General features: G+C 52.8%; 1 long non-coding RNA gene across 1 annotated transcript; it reads left to right on the top strand.

Moving 5' to 3' along the window:
- Positions 1-8,634: 8,634 nt before the first annotated feature.
- On the top strand, positions 8,635-23,614 carry LOC102149310 (uncharacterized). Its single transcript, XR_289771.4, has 3 exons — positions 8,635-9,115; positions 10,447-10,552; positions 18,832-23,614. It is a non-coding gene; the product is annotated as an uncharacterized lncRNA (long non-coding RNA).
- Positions 23,615-24,563: the final 949 nt, after the last annotated feature.

Below are 24,563 nucleotides of genomic sequence, written 5' to 3'. Positions count from 1 at the left end.
TGTGTGGGGTGAAAGGGATGCTGCTGGAACCCAGTAGTAGAAGCCAGGAATTCTGTTAAGCCAGGAGCCCACAGTGCACAGGACAGACCCCCACAGCAAAGGATTACCCGGCCGCAAATGTGAATAGCACCAAGGCTGAGAAACCCTGGTCTCAGCCCTCTGGGGCCAGGTGGCCTGAGTGTGAATTTGGGCTCTGTTGCTGGCTGGCAACCGTGAGCACATTACTTAACCTCTGACCTCCAGTTTTTTCGGCTGAAACGGAGGTTAATAATACCAGTGTGGGAAGACGGTGGCATTAAATGAGACCCTTTCTATGCGAAAGGCCAAGGGTTAATTCTCATCTTGTTCTCCCACGCCCCTGTCCTCAGTGGTCTCAGCTCTTCCGTGAAGTTGACTTATTTCCCAGGGCGACTGGGAAGGGTCGGCCGAAAGCCGCCAAGGGCATTGGAAGCTACACAAGCGCTCTAAATGCTAAGGAGCCAGGCCAATCGGTCAGAAAGTTCCAACGCGGGTTTCCATGTTGCAAGACCTGAGGCAGCGCCCAGGAGAGGGCGCGAGCTGGGGGTGTCTGTGAGCTGCGGGTGCCAGTGGGAGGGGTAAGTTCAGTCTGTCTACAGCAGGGCGGCAGCCTCCCTCCTTCTGTCCCACCTCTTCTCTGAACATTTCCTGCTCCACTTCTTGGAACTGTCTCTCCCTTCTTTCTTTCCTTTCTTGCCTACTTCCTTCCAGTGAACAGACTTCAGACATCATCACACAGAGACAACCCAGTCCTGACCATCACTGTAGACAGACATAGAAACAGACCCTTGCAATCCGTGTCCTGGTACAGAGGGGCGCCAGGAAGGAGGTGGTCCAGCCTATCTGAGAATGGAGAGAGGGTTTGGGAAAAAGGTTCTTGGAGGTGTGGCTGGAGCTGTGAGACCCAGCCCCCATCTCTAACCAGGTTAGATGCCTCTGCTACCAGGTTGTCAGTAGACTGTAGGCATCGTGTGGGCAGGGACTTCTATTTTGTTCCCTGTTGGAGCCTCAGAGCCTGGAATGGTGCCTAGCATATGGTGGGCACTACTACATATTTGTGGAATGAATAAACAGTGTTTAGAAATTTGCCAAATGGGCCTGGGAGAGAAGGGAAGGGCATTCGGAGCACGGGGAACAGAACTAGCAAAGGCAGGCAAAAGATGAGAATTATGAAAGATATAGGAGGAAATGCTGGGGATGGTTAGTGAGCTGGGCACGTGGCCCCAGCCCAGGGCTGGTAGCAGAGGCCTTGCATGTGTGCGGCAAGTCATTGTAAGTTATCCGAAGATGAGAGGATATTTTTTTCAGGGAAAGGGTGCATTAAGAAAGAAAGAGTTGGGAAGGGCATGACAGCACTCATTCAGCAACATTTACTGAGTGCCTGTGAGGTTCCAGGCACTGCGCTAGCCTGGGAGAGAGATAGCAGGGGCCAGAACCAGTGGGGATGGGACTCAGGAGCTAAGCTTCGCACAGCACTGAGTGAGCGCCTGCTGCCTGACTGGGGGTGGGCTGGAGGAGGCTGCTGGGGGAAGGGCCAGTCAAGCAGGACTCTGTGGTTTTATGCCACAGGAACTGACAGGGTGCTGGAGTCATCGAGGAAAATAGAGACTACAGAAAGAAACGGGTTGGAGTAGAAAGTGCACTGTGTGACTTTGGGCCAATTCCTTCTGTGAGCCTTAGTTACTATTTTTAACATTATCATGATTACAAACCAGGCATAGGAGCTTTATGTACCCATTTCATTTAATCCTTATAACATTTCTGCAAAGGAGATATTCTCTCCCCCATTTTACAAATGGAGAAATTGAGGCACAGAACTTTAAATGATTTCCCAAGGTCATAGAGCTAGTAAGATGCTGGGAGAAGCAACAGCGGCATTGAAGGATGTCAGACTCCCAATCCATTCCTTTCTCCCTCCACCCAGCTCCAAGAAGCTCACCTCAGACACTGGCCTCCAGGCCACCAGCTTAATCTTGAGAGGTCCAAACTGCTGCTGGAGCCATCCGGGCTCCCCGGGTCTGCGCTGGGGCAGCGGGTCCGAGCCCCCTGCGGCTAGAAGCTGCGCTCTTCTCAGGACCATTCCCCACAGACCATTCCCTCGGTGGAGCCTGGAAAGAAGGTTAAAGGCGACTTCTGCACGTCAGTCAAGAGGCTCCTTCTTGCGAGTGTGACATCTTAGCCTGAGCGAGGCCGTGCCCATCTCTAACACAGGGCGGCTGCCAGCGCGTCTCGGGAGGAGCCGGGAAAGACTGCAGGCACCTGCATGGGGCTTCTCGCGTGGCGAGTGCTCGATCCACGGAGGAGACACTGGAGGGGTGGCCGGGCCCACAGGCCCCCGGGAGGCAGTTTGCTCTCCTTCAAACCCCAGTTCATCACAGCTCACACCAGCTGTGACATGTGGGGCAGGTCTTAATCTCTTAGTGCCTTGGTTTCTTGATCTGTAAAACTGGTGTAATAACAGAATCTACTCTGTAGGGTAGTAGCAGAGATGAAAGGAATGGAGATGAGAGATGCCTGATGCACTCAGAACACCGCCTCCTACCTCCCCAGTGGAACGGCCCAAGGACTCCTGCCCATGCCTTTCTCAGAAACCAGCCCCCCCACAAAGGAGGAGGAGTCATTGCGAGCAGGCTCCAACGAAGAGGAAGGGAATAGTGGCTTTGATTCATTCTTTTCTCCAACGTTTTTTTATTGAGCATTTAATTTGCAGCATGTCAAACACTTAGGTGCCAGGGAGGCTCCACAAGCAAGACGGCACCACACCCCAAGGAACTCGAGGTGGAAAACGAGACCGGGGGATAAGGAACCGAGAAGCCCGGCGTGTTGGGTCACAGCAGGGGAGAGTCAGGACTTCTGGTTGGGAATGGCATTTGCAAAGATACCGAATGTTCACGCTTTGCCTTGCACAGCTATTTGCATTCAGTAAGAGGAAATTGTGGGTTTTATTACCAAAATGGTTGATTATGAAAATGATGAAGATAATGATGTCCTTGGAAATGACTCCAGCATGTGAAGGTGGAGGAGGGGAGAACGATGGGAGAGGAGGCTGGGAGTGGGGCAAGCAGAGTCTGGGTCCAAAAGGTCCCAGTGAGCCAGACAGGGAGTTTAAATTTCATCCTGGAAGCAGCAAGGCCCCTGGGAAGAATTTCAAGCAGGAGAGGTGGGTGGCCAGCTCTGTTTTAACGAGATCATACCGGAGGCTGCGTTGAGGCTGGGTTGGAGTGAGGTTGACTGGAGTCTGGGAACATTAGAAAGGTAACTGGCAGCTGGCCTCACTGGGGGGCAGGGGAAAGGGGGCACCACCTCACCTGGACTTGAGATGAGCTGTGTCACATCCAGGCCTCAATTCTATCAACTTGAGCTTAGTGTATATGAATCCAAAAGGGAATAATGTCCACTGACTTCCCAGCTGTGTCCAGGAATGAAGATTGGCAACCTGGTCCCTCTCTTTTCTGAGGCCCTGGGCAGCCAGAGGGCCAGGGTCATGGGCTTGGCTGTGGTAGGCAGAATAATGGCCCCCCCCAAATACGTCAAGGTCCTAATCCCCAGAATGTGTGAGTATGTCACTTTACATGATAAAAAAGACTTAGCAGATGTGATTAAGATAAGGGTCTTGAGATGGGGAGATTATCTTGGATCATCCCAGGTGAGAGGATGCTGCACTGCTGGCTTTGAAGACGGAGGAAGCGGCCTTGAGCCTGGGCACGTAGGCACCTCTAGAAAGTAGAAAAGGAGCACAAACAGAGGCACTCTCAACAAGAATATACACCTATGTGCTGGGGGGCTTTGGGAAGGGAAGAAAAAATGAAAGTGGAAAAGGCAAAGAATGGGACCCTCCCCTGCAGCCTCCAGAAGGGCCGGCTCTGTCTGTCGGCATGACTTCAGCCCAGTGCCGCCGGCTCGGGACTTCCCACCTCCAGCAGCAGCACAAGACAGCATGCGGCTTTACGCCACCAAGTTTGAGCTCATCTTAGGAATTGAAAGGAGGGTGTTCTTTTTCTTCCCTTAGTTCCTGCCCAGGGCCAGGACTAGCTGGAGGGGGACCATCCAGGAAAGCTCCAAACCGTGTTTGTCCTGGAGGCTGAGGAGACGCCAACGGGTGAGAGAGGGAGGAGAGCGCACAGATGCAGTGCAGACGCTGCCCTGGAGAGAACGCTGCTCCGGGCCAGGCTCGTGCTGGGCGCTCTCATGGACTGCCTCACTCTCCTCTCAATAACCAGGGGGAAACTGAGGCACACAGATTTTAAGTAACTTGCCTGAGGCCGCACAGCTATAAGCGGCAGAGCAGAGACCTGCCCCCGTGTGCCGCTGGAGCCCACGCTCTTTACCTTGCACTGTATCCTAGGAGGAGCCGGGGGTGGGGGAGGCACTGTGGGGCGTTCCTCGAGTGGGAACCTGTGTCACCAGCCGCCCAAACTTCTGCTTGCCCGAGGTGTCTTGTCTCTCCCCGTTTCAGGATAGCGGCGAAGGAAGGGGAATTCCCTCTCTGTCTCTCTCTGTCTGTATAACCCTTGACCCCTCTGCTGGAGCTTTCCCTGGAAAGGATGTGACCCAAGATGAGATATCAGGAAAGCAGGTGTGTCTGGCCGTGTTTGACCCTCAGCAGTTCTGTGGCCTTGACTTCATCCTGAGCTATCAGAGTGGGCAGGAGTATATTTCAGACGGGGAAACTGAGACCCAGAGTAGGAATTGTCTTGCCCAGAATGGTTTCTGCAAGGGGCAGTTTTCCACCCTCAGGAGGCCTCTTTGTCATGGACTATGGAGGTGGCAAAAGAGATACAATGCGTGTCTATAACCAGGCTCTGCAGTGGCATCTGATGCGGCTTTTCTGGTCTGCCTCAGTCACAGATTATGATAAAAATTCCTGGTTCAGCCACTTAACTGGCTGAGTGACCCTGGGCAAGTTATCCAACCCCTCTGTGCCTCAGTTTCATCACCTAGAAAATGGGGATTACCTATGTAAAGTGTTTCCTGCTCTGGTGGATGAGGCGGGGGCAAAGAGACAATGATGCCAGTACCCAACACTTCCAAAACAGGGAGCGCTGGATGGGCTCGGACCTGACGCCGAACCCCTTTCTGTTCTTTTTCTCCTCTCAGTTCTTCTCCCCAGAGTTTTCACAGGAATTGAGAATCGTCAGAGAGAGTTTGGTCACATCCGGTTCTACCTGCCCCTGACAGGGGGAGCGGTGAGCCTTGGGAGCATCTGGGAGGCCAGGGCTGCACACTCAGGGCTGCCAGCTCAGGGGGAGGTCCGGGTTTGCTGTGAGGGGGCAGCCAATGCGGGGAGGAGCCAAGGGAAGCCCCTCCCCCGGGAGGTGTGGGCCCAGCCTTGCTCCTGTCCCGCTCTGGCTTCACTCTCTTGGGCTACAGAGACATCCATAAATGATGTGCCCTCTCTTAATGACTGCAGCCACCATGTGCAGGGGCTTTGACAGGGTTCACTTGGTGAGCCCAACAGGCCACTGAGGCAGTAATGCCTAGCCCATTTCAACAGCGGAAGAAGCAGGAGCCCACACACTCTGGCCCGCAGGCTCCAGAGGTCCTGCTCGGTCTAGCACTGCATCCCTCCATGCTCCCTCACTCATCCCACTCCCGCCCCCTCCTGCGGGGCCGCCTCCGTGCTGGCCCCAGACAGACCCTGTGCTGAGGTCCCCCACCCTCGCACGTGTCCCTTACCCCTGTGTCACCTCTCTGAGCCCTTTCTTTAAGGTCAGTTTGAAGCTCCCTGCTTCCCTTCCTCCCTTCCACAAACCTTCCGAACAACTTCTGTCTCCCTCCTCGACAAAACCTCGAATAGACCCCTGCACCCCCCGAGTTGTCAGAAGGGACAGCGTGGCCAGGAAGGGATGGCACTTGTTGACGCTTGCCACATGCTGCCTACTGTGCAAAACAGTTTACATGTATCACTCCATTTGATTCTCTTGGGAGGCAGGTGCTATCATTGTCCCATTTTACAGATGAGGAAACCGAGGCTTAAAAAGTTTAGGCTACCCACCCAAGATCACAGAGGCAGGAAATGGAAAAATGTGGACCCAAACTCAGATCCGTCTGAGCCTAAAGCTTGTGCTCTTTACCGCACAATTTGGCCTCCTGCTCTCTAGGCGCCCCTCGCCAGGCTGGCCCTATCTCCCTTCTAGGTCTCATCTCCATGGGCCCTCCTGTCATTCACTCCAATTGACTCCCCTTGCATTTTCGTTCCTCTGGGCCTTTGTGCATGCTATTCCTTCTACCTGGAACACCTTTCCCTTTCTTTTGTGCCATCAAAAGCCTTCCCATGCAGGGAGCCCTTTCTCTGGGAGTCCCTCCTGGAGGCCCTGGCGGCTCCCACCTCCGACTGTGGAGAGAGCCACTTCCTTCCTGCTGGCCCTTGCAGCGTGCTTCTCTATGTGACTGCAGCGTGCTGAGTCTGTGCTGGTGTCCAACTGCCACACATTAACTGAGCACCCATTTCGTGCCTGGCACTGGGGGCTCTTGGGACATGGGGGTGAGCCAGATAGGTGTGTCTCAGCTGTTGCAGCGTTTGCAGCCTTGGGGTGAGGAACAGGCCCATGCTCAGGACCACACGGCGGCCTGAGTCTTGTGGTGGGGCAGGATAAGGGGCTTCAAGTGCTCCCAAGAGGAGCACCTATCCAGGACCAGGATGGGCAGCAGGGCTCCATGGAGCAAGTGGTAGTAAACCAAGGTGGAGAGAGTCAAACCAGGAGGGGGTGAAGGGGGAAAGCAATGTCTCAGGCAAAGGGAACAGCCTGTGCAAAGGCCCAGGGGTGATAGAAAGCTAGGTGAGATCAGAATGCCACAGAGATTGGCATGGCCAGAAAATAGAGCATGCAAGGCAAGTGTTGCAAGAACACTCTGGAGAGGCGAGCTCCGACTCTGGCCAAAAACGTTTGCCAGAATCTTGCCTCTCTCTCCCACTCATCTGTGGGCTCAGGTGGCTTAGAGGACAGTGTGGCATGGGAGTTAACAGCCTGGCCTTGCAGCCAGCAAACCCAGGTGTGGCTTGAGTGACTTCAGACAGCTGCTTACCTGTTCTGGGTCCCACTCTCATCTTTTAAATGGGAATCATCATACCACCCCCTCCGAGGGCTTGGAGAGGACTGTGTAACGGAAGGGATGAGCACAGTCTCTGGCCCACGGGAGCAGCTGAATGCAGGGCTGCTGCAGCGATGGCAAGAACACATGGGAACGTGTTAGACACCATGTTGCTGTTGTCACCAGTATTCTTACCATTATTTCTGTTGTTGGATCTGAGTCGTCTCTGCCTCTCTTATGGATGGCACCAAGGGCTCTGTTGCCTACCCAGCTCTGGGTCCTGGGGAAGGAGCCGGCAAGATGGCGAGCGCCAGGATCATAGAACAACCCCTTTGCCCTCCGCAGCTGTGCGCGGGCCAGGGAATGAGAGGTCTGTAGCCCTGTGGACTAGTCTGGCAGGGGCTCCGGACACAGAATCCGGATGCTATGTGAACACCCCAGCCTGGCTGGGAAAGCTGCCCACCAGCCCGTCCCCCTCTGCCCTTATATGGCCTTCCCTTTCTTGGGGAAGAGTTGAACCTCCTCAGGGTTGGATGTTCTCGTCCCCCTGCAGGACGCCAGGACGCCTGCTGGGGTGGTGATTCTTTTCTTGTGGGCATTCCCATCTGATCAATTTTCTGCCCTCTCTGGCTGCTCTGAGCTGAGGGCTGCCCCCTAAGAACGCATCACCCAGACCCCCTTGGGCTCTCAATTCTGGCCGGATCTGGCCACAGGGAAGCTGCAGCAGGAGAGAGGAGTGTACGGGGAGAGAGGTCAGGCATCCATCCCTCTCTCCGTCTGCTCCTTCTTCCACTGTCCTGACATTGGCTGTGACCAGGACAGCTGTAGCTCCCTGGCTGCTCCTCCTTGGCTCCGGCTCTCAGGCCCCCCAGAGCACCTTCCTTCTCTTCTGCTTGATCGCTAAGAGGGGTGTGGGCTTCCCGCTGCTCTAGGCCCGGGGGGGCTGCCTTGACCTCTCTTGCTGGTTTCCTTGACCTGCCCCCGCCTCTGAGCACAGCCCTGCTCCGCGCTGTTGCTGTCGCTGTCGCAGGCTGCCTGTCTCCCGCTGACTCCCATCAGTGTTCCGCGGAGGCTGTCCAGGCTCCTCCAAGAGACCCCGCCCAGCCAGGACCAGGGTGCAGGGCTGCCCCTCTTCTCCTCTCCTGTAACCTGGGTGCCTCCTAAGAGGGCAGGCCAGGGTCCCACATGGGCACTCGTCCTGGAGGGGTTGGAGCTGCCTGTGGGACTGCAGAGGAAGCCAGGATTCCATCACAGAGGGCCTCAGGGGCCATGGGGGGAGGATTTGGGGTTTTAAGAACAACAAGCTGTGGCAGATTTTTGGGATGGGGATTGCCATCCTCTGGTTTACAAATGTAGAGGATTTATCTGCTGAGAGGTTCTAGACGGTCTGTGTAGACCCAGGGAAGCTATCTGGGGTGCTGGGGCAGTAGTTGCCCTGTGACATTATGGGGCTCTGCCACCATTAGAGACATCTGCCACCTCCACTGTGAAGCCTCAGCTGGTCACCCACGAAGGGTTGAAGGCTTCCTTCCTGTGTGTTCACAAAACTTTGTCACAGCAGCTATCACAGTCGCCCCTCCTCCTGTCCGCAGCGCGCCTCTGCCTCAGCGCCCGCTCACTCCCGGGTCCCAGCACGCGCAGGGCCTGCACACAGAGGGTGCGGTAGGGCTGGCGCTTCGCTGAACTGGTTGGGACTGTCTACCTTCAGTGCAAATGCCTTTGAAGGTGCCTCCTGTTACAACATGAGTAACTGTTAAGGGACGCCCAGCGTCAGATCAGCTTGCGCCGCCTTGTCAGGCAAGGAGAGACAGTGGACATTGGCTGCGTGCTTCCCCACGCCGCCTCGTCCAGTCCACTTGCCAGCCCTGGGAACAGGCAGTCCTGCCCCGTTTCACAGAGGGGAAACGGAGGCTCAGAAGAGTGGTCTAACTTGGATCAGGTCGCCCAGCTTGTGAGTGACAGAGCCTGGGTGCCAACCAGGTCTCTCTGTCTCCTAAAGCTGTCAGCGGAGCCAAACGCCGCCAGGAGAACTGGACCAGCCTGCTCAGGAAACTGGCCTGGAAAGGTACACTTTTGTTTTGTTTTGTTTTTGCTGAGGAAGATTGGCCCTGAGCTAACATCTGTGCCAGTCTTCCTCTATTTTGTATGTGGCTTTCTGTCACAGCATGGCTGCCCACAAGTGGTGTAGGTCCACATGTGGGAAGCAGACACGGGCTGCTGAAGTGGAGCACGTCAAACTCAACCACTGGGCCACAAGGCCGGCCCCTGGAAAGGTACCTTTTAATAACAGTGAAGGAACAAAAGTTCAACAGTTGTGCCACGTCGCTTTGCGGATGTCAGCTGCCACTCTGCTGCAGCTGAGGAGACATGCTCTGGAGTATCGGGCTCCTCTCTGCGGGCTGAGGACTTTGCGCGACCACTTCACAGCTCCTCCTCAGTTTCAGCGTCCTGCCTCTAAGAAGCTCCTGGACCTTCTGGGTCTTGGATAGGCTCCTCTTGTACACGTCTATGTAGTTCCTCGTGATTGCCTACACGCACACACACACGTGTATGTGTGTATATATAGGTTAAGCCTTGAGAGTTCTGGAGCCATCTCCAGGAGGGCCTGAGCACTGTCTCCTCCTACAGAGAAGGCTCGGCGGGGCTCGAGGTGTAGACCTGTTTTTAGTAGCCCGGAGTGGGAAGGGCCAAAGGGTGAAAGCTCCAGAGGGACAGTTTTTAGACTCTCTTCAGAGTCAGCCTGAGGAAGAACTTTCTAGCAGTGAGACTTTGTCCAGGAGGCAGCAGGCTCCTCGGGAACCTGCCGGCACAGGCTGGGAGAGGCAGCCCTGGAGGAGACCAGCCTCAGGGGGAGCCGGGAGGGGTGGGACTGGCTGTGAACTGACAGGCTGCTTCATTCCGGGGCTGGAAGCTCTGTGATGATGGCAAACCCTCCGCTGATTAATTTCCTCCGGAGTGCTTGGCCCATCACATACGTGGCCTCATTTAATCTCTGTGGTAGCCCTGCAGGGTAGATGCTGTCCAGTTGGTGCGTGAGGAAACAAGCCTTAGAGAAGTTAGGTAACTTGCCCAGGAGGACTTGGCAGAGCCAGGATTTGAATGTAAGCTGAGTCGGACCCGAAAGCTCCATTTAATAAGGCAGCTGCCACCACCTCCCCCAGGACTTAGGTTCCTACGAGCTTCACCCAAGTCACCAGCACAACTTAGTTCATTTTGTTTCGCTTTTGTGTGCCTCAGTTTCCCCTCCAGGGGAAACTACCCCTTTGATGTTGGAAGTCAGCCCGCAGGCTAGACCCATCAGACTAGTCTGCTCTGGGAGAGTGGGGGCCTGGCCTGGGGCACAGACAGTTCCCAGACTGTTTGGTCCGTCCTAAGCTTCCCTTTATCTCCTTCTAGAAGGAGTCCATTGTTTACCAGCTTGTTACTGTGGCTCTGGGCGCATTATGGATCCAAGCAGGTGACACGGAGCATGGAGCTGCAGCCAAGAGAAGGTTTCAGAAAGGTCTGTGTCTTCAGTTTCAGGTCTGATGAAAGGAACAAACAAACAAATCTAAATCCAAACCCAGCAGGCTGCCTGTGGGGAGTCTGTGACACCGCGTCCAGGCCAAAGCCAGGGTGGGCGGAGAGGGACGCTGCAGGCCCGAAACGGGAGGCCATAGATTCGCTCGCGTACAAGGGTGTTTATGTGACATGCTTTGAAACGTGTGTGTCTCTTTTTTGTGTGTTTATTCCTGAGACTCTTTTTAAAAGCAATGTAGAAACTGTACTTTAAAATACTTTATCCCTGGATGATATTTGGGGCAATTCCACTTAGTTTAGTTAAACTCAGCCAGGATTGACTAAGCCTCTCTCGTACCACGCACTGTGCTGGGCGCTGGCATCCAGGGACGCAGAAGGTGTTGCCCTGTCCTGAGGTGGCTCAGTGTCTGTCATGAGAAAAAGATGCACAAATAAGGCCCCCAGAGTGCCCGTGGGGCTGGAGCTGTTTCATTTGCATGTAGCTGGGACCTACTGGAGGGGAAGTCTGAGTTCTTGGTGGGAGGGGTCGAGAAGGGTCCTCAGAGGCAGATGAAGGTGGAACCGCCAGTCCCAGACAATGGGGAGAGAGCTGGGGGGGGAGGGGGTGTCACCTGGGGGTCACAGACGTTTGGCCTGCCCGAGGTCATACAGTCAGAAAGCAGCAGCCTGAGGATTTGAACCCAGATCTCTCTGATTCCTCTCCACCCCAGCGAAGAGACCTGCACATTAGAGCGCTGTGACTCGGCGGGAAGGCTGTCCGCCTCTTCAGAGCCTTCCTGCCCCTGGAGGACCAGCCGAGTCCCACGTGCCCCTGGAAAGGCTCTTTGTACCGCTGCTGAGGTCTGGGAAAATATGCACCTCCATACATACGGCTGGGTCTGGTTTCATGGAGCTCTGCTTTCTCTTCAACAATATGAACACGTGCACTCATTTGTTTATTTGTTTATTTGTTATAAAATAAGGACTTGTGATTTCTGTCAAGACTGTGCTTGGCAAAGGAGCTAGAAGGAACAATGAAACTGTCTTGGAGGGCAGAGGGCAGATTTTAAACTCCATTTTACTTCCCATCACACATAGGAGGTACTCAGGAAGTACTTGCAGAGCTGGCCCGGCTTGGCTACTCTCCTTCATGGAGCTGTGTTAGTCAGCTTTGCCACAAGGCTGCTATGTGACAAACCGCCCGATACTGAGCAGCTTACGGTTACCAGTGCTGTTCCTCACTCATGGGTTTCAGGCTTGGTGGGTGGCACGGTGCAGGTGCAGGTTGGGGGGCATTGGCTCAGGTTGGCCTGCTCAGCTGCCTCATTCCGGGGGCCAGGCTGAAACCTCTGCCTGGTTGCTCTTCTCCCAGTAAACGAGCATGTGAGCAGAAAGAATGTGATGAAAGAGATGCTCCCTTGAGATCTCAGCCCAGAACTGCCGTCCGTCACTTCCACCACCTTCGTTGGCTCACAATGAGTCAGTGGTCAAGCCCATTATCACTGGGCAGGGATGTATATTTGTTGCCTCTTGTGTGACGCCCTACAGACTCTAATGGCAAAGGGTATAATGCTCACACAAGGAGAGCATGAAGACTGGAGCTTCAGAGATGGACTTGATTTCAAATTTGAGTTATTCTCTACCTGATTTGGGACTGGAGAAATCACTTAACCCTTTAGAATCTCTTTCTTTCTCATATATCAGGTGCTTACAATATGCCTTTCACCGAGCTTAGCATTTTATGAAGATTGCTATAGGGAGGTAAAGTAGGGGTTCAGCCCCATTTAATGAAGGAGGAAACTGAGGCTGAGCAAGGTAAGTGACTTGCCCAAAGTCACATGGCCGCATCCGGAGTTCCCTGGCAGGTTCTATCTGCCACCTCTACTTAACTGAAAGAGGGTCTGTGTGCTGTCTGCCATTCTCAGGGAGCTTGTTTCAGGTGAATTTCTGTCTTTTCTCCCCTTAAAGAGTCCTGGAAACTCTCAGGTCTCTGGACTTTCATTTTCTGATGAACTTTACCCCGTGGATAACCCGCTGATGTGGCTGGCTACCACCACCCAAGTTTCAAAGTTCATTGTTGGTAAAGAAAAAAGTCGGGGCCATTATTAGCCGCAATTGGAGGGTGATTGCACTTCCCGGTCACGAGTCTTCAGGAGGAAGGACACTTGAATCAAAGCCTGGGTGGTGGTGGTGGGGCAGCGTGTGTGGGCCAGAGGCAGGTTTCGTAACTGTCATGCCTGTCGGGCGAGGCTGGGGCCTCTGCTCCCAGATGGCTTTCCTCTCTGGAGCCAGCTGCTCTGACACCTCTGGGGAAGGACAGCTGGCAGCTTTTTGCTAGACTTGACTCACAAGGCATGGAAGATACTAGTAAGAACAAATCTTGGATCCAACAGATCTGATTTGAATCAAGCCTGTGCCTGATTGGCTGGGTGGCCTTGCCCCCCGCAGTGCTGTCCCCTGTGCCTGCAGTGCCCCTCCTTCTCTGGGCCACTCTCCACCTGAATGTCCCTTCATCCCAGAGGTCTTCCCTGACCCTCTCAAGCCCTGTGCTCCCTTAATAGCCCGGCCCACCCACGCCCTGTGCCGAGGTTATCCTGATGACTCGCTTATTCGGCTCTGCTGCTAGGAGACATGCTCTGTGAGGGCAAGCCTGACCCCGACATCCCACTCCCCAGCATGGGCCTAGGGCACGGGAGGCATGCTACGAACGTTTATTTAATGAATTCAATGACAAATGACTAAAAGCAGGCAATTGCTTTGCAATCTTTCTGTAGTGGATTCAATATTGTCTATGCCTTGGAAGCCACTTGGCTCTAATCCTTGCTACTCAAGGTGTGGTCCTTGGACCTGCATCCCCTGGGAATTTCTATGAAAAGCAGCATCTGAGGCCCCACCCCAGACCTACTGGATCAGAAGCTGCGTTTTAACTAGATCTCAAGCCACCCACGTGCACACCGAAGTTTGAGAAGGATCACATCTAGCCGCAGGGTCCTTCCTGGGACCCTCAGAGACTGCCACAGAGTCTGAAGCCGGTTCTCTCAGAAGCAGCAGCCGGGCCATTTTCAGTGGGCAGCCCCTGAGAGGGACTGCTTGCACAGCACTGCCACGTCGGCGTGGACGGGGGATGACCTGTTGGCCAAGCAGTCGATCGCCCAAGTCCTTCTAGTGACCAGCTGCAAGAGCATCTGGATGCCCCGTGGTCGCCAAGGAGGTTTTCCGTTAACTCTCTGCAGCGGCAGGGGATGGGCCAGTCCACGGTGTCGAATCCTCACCCCTGGTCTGTGAGGCAGGTGTTATAATCTCCGCTTTACACGGAAGGAGGCCAAGGTCCAGAGGGGGAAGGCGCTTGCCCACAGCCACACAGTTGGGAAGAGGCCCAGTGGGGATGTTCCCTCCGTGCAAGGCTGGCTCTTGCAGGGAGGCTGCCCTTCTAATGCGGACAGTTTACTCACTCCACATTCCGTCCTGAGACCCTCTTCACACAGGACTAACTGCGGTCTCTGCACCCCGTGAACCGGCCCTTCTCCGTGCTCCTGACCTCATCTCCTACTGTGTATGCCCGTGGCTCCCTCTGTTTTAGCCTCTCCGGCCTCTTTCGGACCCTTGAACACACAAGCTGCTGCCCAGCCCAGGACCTCTGCTCTTCCTTCTGCCTGCGGGATGTCTCCCCCCATCTCCCCGTGTTTACCTTCTCATCATTCAGGGCTCACTCAAACATCCCTTCTTCCGGGGGCCTTTCCCTAAGCACCCGAGGGAAACACGTCCTGCCCTCTCCCCTCTCCATGCCCACAGTAGTCACTCTCATTCCCATTATTTTATTTTTTCCATAGCACTCAGTTTATCCAAAATTACCACGGGCATTTGTTCAGATGCCCCTCCACTGGCGTGGGAACTCCTCGAGGGCAGGGTCCTTGTCTGGGTAGCTGCTGTGTCCCCAGCCTAGAACAGTGCCTGACACATGGCAGGGCTTAACGAGACTTGGTGAAGGTATGAATGTGGGATGGTGGGATTGAAAGAAACGACACAGAGCGCAGAAGCCTGGGCTTTGCCCTCTGGTGGATGTGGTTTGAGATTCGAACTCAGTTGCATGACCTCTGGCAATTCTCACTTAGACCGTGTGCCTCAGTTGCCACACCTGTAAAATGGGGATAATGACCCAACTTGTGAGGTGAGGGGGTCACGTAAAACTAAATGAGAGACAGAGCTGGGCAGATTCAGATGCTCAGTACATGTTAGGAAGCCCTCACACCCTCTCTGCCCCTCACAACCTGAGCCCTAACGGCAGCTGAACTGCTCACTGCTCTTCTGAGCGCACCGGCCTCGCCTCACCGCCCCGTCTCTGTTCAGGAGCTGCCTCCGTCTGCACTGCCCTTCCTTCGTCGTTGACTGCCTGCAAAGTACCCACTCATCCTTCAAGACTCAGTACACTGTCCTGACCCTCTGATAGCACCCCACCCGAACACCCAGGTAGAGCCCCTGGACACCTGGGGCACGATTTGAGCCTTGGATAGGGGGGCCTCCCCGCCTCTGGCAGGTGAGAAGCTGAGTCCTGACATAAATTCACTGGCTCTGTAGTCGTCTCAATAAAGAAGTGTGTCAGCATCACCAGGGAGCACCCTTGACTTTGCCTCTGCCCTTGATCTGGCCCCCGGGGCAGGAAACGGCGCTTTCTTACCTACTGCAGGCACTGGTGTGGCTCAGCCCAGCAGCAGGAGACATCTGATAAGCTTCCGTTTCTTCTTTGATTGTCTGGGTCTCAAGTGAAAATGAAAATGTTAGCAATGGCAGGCACGACTTTCTGAACTCCTTTCTGCTTTTCTCTGCCTGAGGCAGGTATAAAAAGGAAAAAGGTTGCCAGAGAGGGGTGAGGGAACCCTCTTCCTCCCTCCTGTCTGAATATGCAAAAGCCTCAGATCGGCTGCTGACCTGGGGAAGCCACCCTTTCCTGGACTCAGTGCATCTGATTCCTGCCTTTAGGAGAGGAGGCCTGGGTTCCCTGGGCCGTGGCAGTGTTGAATTGCCCTGTCCTGTCCACGTCATCTCTCTGTGGAGTGTGCGTGCAATGCAGGCCTGTTCCACTCCAGGCTGTGGGCCTCCGATGCCAGTCGTGGGTAAGTCAGGCTGTGGAGGCGGGATTTGGAGACCCATCTCTGGCTGTGGTCTGGTTCGGAACAGACCTGCTCCGCAGTGGCATGGGCTGGGGCACGTCCTGAAGCGCTGCGTCGACGGTCCAGTTGAGGCTAGCGGAGGGGCGGGGAGTTGGGCCTAACAGCTCCCGAAGGCCTGCTCCGGAGCAGACACTTGGTGTCCGTGACCTCCAGTGTTCACACTGCCTGTGTTCTGCTGTGCACTCGACAGAGGAGGGAGCTGAGGCCCAGAGGCGGCAAGCGACCCAGGCTGCCCCCTGGGGAGGATGCAAGTGCAGAGCCAGGAGCTCTCTATGAGATGCTGAGTGCCTTGGTGGAAAGGTGACAGCTCACATTCCCTGACGAGTGGCAGGACTGGGATCCAGGCTCCATCTGCCTCATTCCCAAACTGTAAGCTGCTGCTCACCCTACAGCTCCAACGCCCTCTTTGTAAGAACTGAGGAAGCAGCTCGCCCGAGGTCACGCAGAGAATTAGAGGCTGCGCTACATGCGGGGTCTCTCCCTGAGACCACACGGCCTCTCTTTGCTCTCATCGCCATGGGAGAGGGCTTCCAGAGAACCGCCTCAAGGCCGACTGCTGATCCCGGGAGACCCCGGCTTCCTCTGGAGCCCAGTGAGTCACTGTGGGGAGGCTCCAGGCCCCTCCTTTGAAGCCCTGCTTCTGTGTTTAGCCTGGTCTGCCTCCAGGGGCAAGAGGATGAAGCGGAGGATTGCCTCGGGCCACTTCTGTCACTTGCCTGCCAATCTGTGCTGTTTTCCTTTTGCCAGAGGGTCTTCATAGCTGGGCCAAAACCCATGAGATGGACACTGGAGGAAAAGAGAGATTACTTACAACTCAAGCTGCAGAAAAGGAGTAGGCAAGGGGATGGGATGCCTTCCCCAGAAAGCAAGACTGAATAGTGCCTACAGTCTCTGGATCAGAGTCCGAGTCTTGGAAAGATTCTCAGAGGGCCTCAGCGATTCCACCTTCATAGCTGGAGTCAGGTCAGGGCTACAATCTCCCTCAGCCTCTTCCCCCTACGTGACGTTATACCTGCAGTGTAACAAGGACACTGACTTAGGATTGTTGTGATTTTAAAATGAGACAATATGCGTCATACGCCTGGTCCAGAACAGGCAAGAAATAAAGAAAGAGCAGGGTGTGTGTGTGTGCGTGTATTTTCCCCCTTATCTCCTCATTTTATAGACAAAGAGACGAGAACCAGAGACCAGCTGTGATGTCCACAGACACATGGGAGTCCATGCTGGAGCCGGGAGGTGGACCCTTGCCCCACCCTCCCAGGCCAGCGTTCTTTATTTCACATCACAATATTAAGGATGAAATTTTTAACCACGTCCCTAATTTCTAGGCCTTGGAAGCATAAAAAAGATGATTCTCAGCATATGGGGAATACACCAAAATAAAATTATTCTTTGACTATTCTGGCATCTAAAAAGCCTTTGAAGCGGCACTCCTTGTGTGGTCAGGAGAGCAGGCATGTGGCTGGCCTGGATCCTTTTCACTCAGGGATGGTTGAACAGTGCCGTCCGGGCGCCCACCCCAGTCCCAAGACCGAAGGATCTCGGGCAGGTGTGGTCCAAGAAAAAGTCAAGGTCAGGACATGTGCACACTGTGTATGGGTCCCTGGAGCCAGCTAGGCAAACTTTATCTGTGAGATAAGGACTGTGATTGTACGATGTAATTTTGTTCTTATAATAAAGGAATATTCCAGAAATAACCTTATCCCTTACGGCATAAGGCCTTTTCGCTGGTTTCTGAGACCACCTGAGAGAATGAGCCTTTTACCAACACACTGATGATTTATATCACATCACAATGTAAGGATGCCATTTGTTAACCGTATCCCTAAATTGATCATCTCAGGGAATTGGTGTTCATAATTAGGAGTCGGAGCAGGGCCCCAGAAGCCTCTGGCATCTTCCAAACCACCAGGGAAAGGCTTACACACAGCTCCTGTTGGCTCACTGACTTTCTGGTCTTTGTTCAAATGACACCTTCTCAGTGCAGCCTTCCCTGGCCACCCTAACCAACAGGCAGACCCCCCACCAACATGCTCCATCCCCATCCCCTGATTCATTGTCCACCTTCACACTCCGCATCCTGCAATACACTATATATCTTACTTACTTTGTTATTACCTACGTTCCCTTACTATTTATTTAATGATACTCATTTGTAAATGCTCGACAAATACCAGCTCATTCAGACCCCATAACAACTTTAAACGGAGGTGGTATTATTTGCCCCTCTATACAGATGAGGAAACTGAGACACAGAGAGGTTAGGTAATGTGTTGAAGGTCACACAGCTCGCAAGTGGCTGAGTTAAGATGTGGTCCCAGGAGTCTGGCTCCCAACTCCTTGCTCACGCCCATCACACTGTCCCTCTCATAGGATGTGAATTACGCAAGGGCAGGGGTTCGCCTATTTGGCTGGAAATGCCTGGCACATCACAGCATCCAGTAATTATTTGTTGAATGAATGAATGAATGTTTAAATGGGGCTTATACCATTCCATTGCTTTGAAAGCCCTTCATTTATAGATACTGTGCTTAGACAGCCACTCCTTGAAGCAAATCTCTGGATTATAGGAAGGCAGTGGGGCAGGTGGACAGGGCGTGGGGCTCTAGTGTCAGAAAAGAATGGGGATCAGAATCCTAACTCGGTCAGTCACACACAATATTTCATGAGCTACATGACCTTAACAAGTTCATCTAACCTCTCTAGCCTTGGTTGCTTCAGCCTTGGAGAAAATCGTGGGCTCCTTGGAGGGTTAGGCATTAGATGAAAGTCCAGTGTAGATAAAGCACGGGCCCAGAGCAGGTCCTCAGGAAATGCCAGTTCCCTTCTCATGGGGAAGGCAGGGATGAAAGATACAGGGACTCCATCTTCCTTTTGCTGAGCAAGCTCTGATTTTTTCGGAATGAATATATTAGGGTGAAAATATGGGGCCAGCGAAGGGGACCAGGAGATGGGAAATGTCACTTTTCCCTTGGGCAGCAGTTAAGGCTGGAACGACTGTAGTCAATTCAGCAATATATTTCTTTTGATTCTCACCTAACACCAAATTGATGCCACTTTTTCTCCTTTGTTTCATTAAATTCCGTCGCCTTAACGTGAAACACCGCCTCTTCAGACGTGGTCCCACCGTAGCAGTGAGCAGGCAGGAGAGTCATCGCCCTCCCGGAAACCAAGCCCGCTTTGGATTGTAGAGAACAGACCGCACATCTGACACGCGAGTTTCCCAATTCCTCCCGATTTGTAGGCTGAGTTTGTAAAACTCTAAATATTTGTCTGACTTTTAAGACTGTTTTCTTCAAGTCTCAGTCGGAGACTCTGGAGGGAAACGCCTAGAGCCCCGGGCCGGCGCTGGGCTGGGAGCTGGTGCCCGGAAGTCGCTCCTGCTTCCTGGGTTTGGTGAGCACCTCCTCATCAGATTGCCCTGGAAACCTCCACGAGCTGCCATCAGACAGATGGGTCTCCTTCTGCATGGGGAGGGCTGAGGCCCAGGACCTCCAGCACATGTCCCATCCTCTTTGCTGGACCATTCTGCTGCTCGTGGCATGACCCTGGCACAGTGGCCACGTGGGATTAATTCCAAACCTCTGACCTGGCTTTGCGCATGCCGTTCCTTCTTCTTAGACTCTCCTTCCCTCACCTCCTCTGAACTCAGGGCTCTCCAACTTCATCCTCAGGACTCAGTGTGGTTCCTCCTCTGGGACGAGGCTCTAAGGGGGAAGTGGCTGTCGGCTCTGTGCTCCTTTCTAGCATCAGCCCCTTTCTTGTCATCTTTGCGTGTCCCTGTTTCTCATCTGGGAGCTCCTTCAGAGCAGGGCGTTGTTGTTCATTTAAAGATCTTTAGGCCCTGACATAGGGCCCAGTCTGCGGCTGGTACTCAGTGAAAGAAGGACTTCAAGAGGAGTCCTGAATTTTAAACTTTTTGCTCAAATGAACAGGGCACTCGGGCCTTCACAGAAAGAGTGGTAGGATGAGGGGTGCGTGGACTGCTGTTTAGGAGACCCCTCGGGCCGATCTGGGTCAGCCCCCATTATTCTGCACCTGAGAAAGTGGGAGCTTAGTGACATCCCAGCTGCATGTGTTGCTGGCAGAGCTGAGGTCTCCCCACTCTCAGTCCAGTGCCCAATCTGTGATCTCAGGATGTCCCTCGTCCTCATGAGAATGAGCTGCAGCAAAGACATGGCTGGTGGCGTGGAGAAAGGCATCCAGGGACAAGATACTGGGAGTGACAAAAGTCCCTGGAGTGTGGCTTGCCATCTTGGCAGCAGGCTGCCTGGCAGACTGGAGGATGCTAATGAGAAGAAAGCCTCGGGAGTGCCATGGCAGGAGCTCTGGGTTGCAGACTTGGGCTTCTCAGGCCAGACCCGCTGGCCCGAGTCAGCTCAGGAACCAGGGAAAAGTGCCACAGAGCCGTCCCCAAACCAAAGGCTTCAGGCTCCTTGCAGTTGGGCATCTGGCCAGATGTTAAGAAAAGGGGACATTGCAAAGAACTCTAGCAGGAGGAAGTGGTTTGAGTTTCCTGCTTGAAGGAGGATGCTTCATTTAAATAGAATTCGGTAGAATTAAGTAGAAGGGGGAAGTCTCTCGAGCCCTCTGCTTGGACCTGGAAGTCTGCTTCTTGCAGAGAAAGAGGATTCAGAAATGGCTTCCCAGGGAACCAGATTTTACCCCAAATTCTCAATCGGGGTGGGGATGGATGTAACAGAAAACGTTTCCAACTACTGAGCCCCTGTTCTGTGTTGGGTACTTCTCTCAGTTAGTGCTTCTCCCCAAATCCTCGTGGAAACTCAGGTTCCCAGAGGGGAAGTGATTTGCCGCAGAAGACACAGCAAGGCAGGCTGGCACTCGGACCCACCCCTGGCTGACCGCCTCGCCACGTCCGCTCCCAAAGCCGGCTGGCCTCCCTGGGCCTGCGGGCCTCAGTCTGAGTGAGCTTCTCTCGTCTGTGAGCTGACAGTCACCAGGCCAGGCCCCTCCCTGCTTTGCAAAGCTCAGTTTTGCACAGCTAACCTCTTCAGTAGACCTCAGGGAGGTTCGACCGTGAGGGCCTGAGGACAGGGTCTGGGGTGCATCACCTCTGTCTTCCCCGCACTGGCTCAAGGGCCTGGACCCAGTAGACGCACGGAAACAATGGTCCCCGTGCCAGGATCTTCTGTGTGGTAGCTCACTTCATTCCCACACTGAGCCGGGGCCTGGGTTTGTCATGCTCATGTCTGAGATGGGAAAACAGACTCAGGAAGAGAAGTAATTTTCTCAGGATATGTTGCTTGATTGTCTTTTAAAAATAAAGGTATTCCCTGAGTATGGTATAAGTAAGATGTTTTAGGACACTTCTCTGCAAGAAGTAGCATATTTACTTGTATTTCTAAATCAAATAAATTTGGCTTGCCACGCCCACCTGCATTTGGCAGGAAATTCCGTCTCAGCGTGTGGGGTGGAGGTCGCCCCGAATGCGGGAGTTTATAGGGGATGGTGTTTAGACAAGAGTCTGCCTCTGGCCTTCAGCTCCAAGACGTTCCAATCACAGGGCAATGCTAATCAAGCGACGCTTTGGAGCCACTTCCCAGAGTGGCCTGGGAACGCCCCCGCAGGTCAGGTGCTGTTCGAAGAGTTGGCACGGTGTGAGATTTTTAACCTCAGTGGGTGACGATGGCCTCCTTCTTCCGCCCTCCCCCCATCACACATCCTCTGTTGGGTAAGTTGTATTGGCCGTGGGCGTTTTATATTTGTAATGTTCTTTTCTTAAAGAAAGCTCCTCAAAATGCATATATTCAGGTCCCACAAAACCTAGATGTGCTCCTGCCTGCTTCGTTCACGGTGGCAGTCCCTCCACACGTGCCCTGAGCTGCCTTCCTGGTGGCCCTGGAGCCGTGGCTCTTCCTGTGAAATCTTCGGCTTTTCCTCTTACCCTTTCAGAGGTTCCACCTTCCTGGATGGGGGTGCTATGTGGAAATGGGATACTGGTCACCCATTTTGGAAACAGCAGCTTCCACAGTTTATTTTGCCATCTTGGAGAAGCCTTGCCGAGGTTAGGCCATTCCCCATTTTCAAGCACAGAGGAAAGGGTACAGAGGCCTTTGCACACACAATGTCACAGTCAAGGTCAGAATGTCACAAAGTCACAGGGTCACAGTTAAGGTCACAGTGCCACCATCAAGGTCACAGGGTCACAGTCAAGGTCAGAGGGAAGGCCAGCAGTGAGACAGCAGCAGGTTGGATGTGGCTGTCTTCATTCTCTTAGATGAAGTTCAAGGCAAAGGTCTCTGACAGTCCTTGGAAGAGAATGTCCAGCTTGTTTTCCCGCCCAGAGCCTAGTAAACAGGACAACTGGAATCTGTGGTGGCCTCAGGACACATGGACTGCAGCCTGGCTGGCCGTGGGAGAGAAGGCAGTGTGGAAATGGCTGACATTAGGACCCACCCTGGCCTCTGCACTTGATCCCCAAGGAAATTCCTCTTCTGGGACAACCTGTCTCAGGCACTTGGAATCTGTATCTTGGGTCAGAAAATATGCACAGCCTTTGACCCAACGATTCTACTTCTAGGAACGCAATAAGAAGGATAGTTGCTGATGTGTGCAAAGATATATGTCCAAGGGTGTTCAACGTAGTGTTGTTTGTAATAGAGAAAAAGTGGAAGCAACTCAAATATCCAGCAATGGTGGTAAGTCAGGAAACTTGTGTTGCTACAGTGCATCTATATGATGGAAAAATATTAGCCATTAATAATCATGTGGTAAAGGAATGTGTATTGATATGGAATTTTCAGAATATTTTGCCAAATGAAAAAAGGCTATCAAACAGCATGTACTGCCTGTTCTTACTTAATCATATAATTACATATTACGCTGAGGTTAACTGAACACTTACTGGATGCCAGGCATGGCTCTAAGCATTTAAAATACAGTCATACATTTCATCGTGCAACGTCTATGAAGAAGATATTTTTATTATCTATATATTACACATAAGGCACCTGAGACACAGAGCATTTAAGTAATTCGCCCAAGGTCACACAGTAGTAAGTGGCAGAACCTGAATGTGACTAAGGCAGCTGGGGTCCGGAGCCATGCCTACACCACTAAGCTGGCCCTGCTCTCTCTTCCTGTGTGTGTGCATGTTTGTATAGTTTTCTCTCTCTTTCTCAGAGGCTTTACACCAAAATGTTAGCTGTGTCTTCAGTCATCCCTTCCTCAAACAAGATACAGCAGATGTTTCCATGATGAGAGGGGATGCTGCAGCTACTGCGGCACTGGGGGACATCTGCGCCTTGAGCACAGAGACCACGCCACGTGCCTGTGTGGACTCCACATGGGCACGTCCCCAATTCACCAATTCAGCAAACAGTGACTAGGCACCCATTCTGTGCAGGCCTTGTTCTAGGTTTTGAGGATTCAAAAGTGAACAGGGAAGGCACACAGGACAATTCTCCCATAAAACTGACATCCCAGTGGGGAGGCAGAGAGGTGACCAGTAAGTAAACAGCCAAGAAAAACACCAGCTGGAGATCAGTGTTGTTGGGATCTGAAATTAGAAGAGTAGGAGAGAGTGGGACCACAGCTACAGGGGTTAAATGGCCAGGAAAGGGGACTTTTTAGAGGTGGCATCTCAGCTGAGACTTGAATGACCAGAAGAAACAAGATATTTGTCTATATCCGTAATGTATCTATGTCTATCTCTATCTACCTATCTACCTACCTACCTATCTATCATCTATCTGTCCATCACCTATCTAATCTGAGAGAGAGAGATAAATCAAACCCAGTAAAATGTTAACATTTGGGGAATCTGGGTGAAGTGTACATTAAAATATTTTTGTATAATTGTTGTGACATTTCTGTAAGTCAAAATTATTTTAAAATAAAGAGTTGAAAGTATATTAAAATAAATATATTAAATAAAACTGATGGCTCCATCTCTAAGGAAGTAGTCAACAGGGCTTGATGAATGACGTGTGATGGATGAGGAAATCAAGGAGGAGGTGGGTGCTAGTGCCTGTGACCCAAGGAGGGGTGAGGCTGAGATTTGGGGAGCGGAAATCAACATTCTTTCTTGGCCCTCTTAAGTTGAGATGCGTGGCAGTCACGGTTTACAAACTACCATACCTTCCTCTTCTCATTGGGTCTTCCCCTGCATGCCTGGGAGTTAGTTAGGATTGGGATGATATTTCTTGTCTACCAATGACGAAACTGAGGCCAAGAGTGAGAAAATGATTGCTCCAGGTCTCATGGTGAGTGAGTAGCAGAGTTAGGGGCTGAAGTCAGATCTTCTGAATCCACTAAACATGACACTCCCAGGGCTGAGTCATAAGAGACCCTCCACATGTGTTTCCTGCTGCTCCAAAGATTGTATACACGGACTGGCAGAAAAATCGGTCCATGAAGGATGCATGTAAGCTCAACCTTAATAGATTGTTGGAGGGTGGCTGACAACATGCTTTCTTAGAAACTGCCAAGGCCCACCAGTGGCTCATGAGCCAATTTAATCCCCAAGAGGTACAAGGCTATGGGCTGCAACTTGACTTCTCTAGGTGCTAAGTTATTATTGCATTTTGATTATTCCATAACAATGATTAAAGGTGTCGGTAAATCCCCTGTCCCAAAGCAGAGATGGTTGTGGGGATTAGAATCCGAAGGAGACAGTGCAAAGGTAAGGGCTTTGTGGGCTCCATGCTCCATAGGACAGAGCACCTGGTCAGCTCTGGGGCCGTGCTCACTGTCCCCAACCATGCTGCAGCTGCTTCAAAGGGCCTTTGGATGCCAAGATTTGTGGCCGACTCTGCTTCCGCCAACTTGGAGACCAATTTAAAATTGCAAGACAAAAAAAAAAAAAACAAAACACAGGAGCTTAGA

Source organism: Equus caballus, chromosome 2, assembly GCF_041296265.1.
Source record: "Equus caballus isolate H_3958 breed thoroughbred chromosome 2, TB-T2T, whole genome shotgun sequence".
NCBI lineage: Eukaryota > Metazoa > Chordata > Mammalia > Perissodactyla > Equidae > Equus > Equus caballus.
The sequence above is the reverse complement of the archived record's forward strand: the minus strand, read 5'-3'. Positions and strand labels throughout refer to the sequence as shown.